Raw genomic sequence first — 1,004 nt, forward strand, 5'->3', positions numbered from 1 at the left:
TCATTTCCTATTCCAAGTTATATTTCTTCTGCCCTTAAAAAACATGGAAGATACGGAATACGGACAATGACGAGACTGCTAGGAAGTATTTACTTACTTACTTACTCATGGAGCTGAGCCCTTCTGGAGGAGCCGCCAATTCTGCATCTACTCAAGAATTTCCCAGTATTTTATGGAAACCGAAGGTTCATTACCGTGTTCACAAGAGCCCTCCACTGGTCCCTATCCTGAGCCAGATCTATGCAATCCATACCATCCCATCCTATCTCTCTAAGGGCCATTTTAATAGTGTCCACCCACCTACTCCTTGGTCTTCCCAGTAGTCTCTTTCCTTCTAGCTTTCCCACCAATATCCTATACGTATTCCTCGTCTCCCCATTCGTGCTACATGCCCTGCCTACCTCATCCTCCTTGACTTGATCATTCAAATTATACTTGGAGAAGAGTACAAGTTATGAAACTCCTCATTATGCAGTTTTCTCCAACCTCCTGTCACTACATCGACTGTTAGGAAGTAGTCACAAATTCAACTTAATTATACTGAAATAATTTTATATAATTTAATAATTTGAAATTACCGGGTGAAGAATTGATTCCAGAATTCTTCCGTCTCTTGTTTCAAATAGATACTATATGAAAGAGTATACAACAGAGGATGCGTGCGCCTTGTGCTGCTTTATGAGCTCATCAAACCCTGTTTAAAGTTATTGTATGTAAAAGGTTACATTGCACGGTGACTACCACCACAATGGCAGCGTACATATTCATTACGGTTCGATTCTCGAGGGCAGTGGAGCTCGGCCCCTACAGCAGAATGTACAGGAGTAATGAACAGCTATAACAAGATGAATCGAAGACAGTAACGGAGACCATCGGCCGGTCACGGTAGCCGAGCGGTCTAAGGCATGCACTGTCTTCGCTCGCTCGGGAGCCGGGATCGTGGGTTCGGATCTGTTTCCTGTGAGGGACGAACTGAATTCTTATATAGTGTTCTTATTCACTTC

At 43.2% G+C, this 1,004-nt stretch overlaps 1 protein-coding gene across 3 annotated transcripts in view; it reads right to left on the reverse strand.

The window, feature by feature from the left end:
* Positions 1 to 1,004, reverse strand: part of LOC111875430 (hemicentin-2) — a 462,602-nt gene that overhangs the window by 427,226 nt on the left and 34,372 nt on the right. The window lies entirely within an intron of this gene.

This window comes from Cryptotermes secundus, unplaced genomic scaffold (assembly GCF_002891405.2).
Source record: "Cryptotermes secundus unplaced genomic scaffold, Csec_1.0 scaffold253, whole genome shotgun sequence".
NCBI classification, from domain to species: Eukaryota; Metazoa; Arthropoda; class Insecta; order Blattodea; family Kalotermitidae; genus Cryptotermes; species Cryptotermes secundus.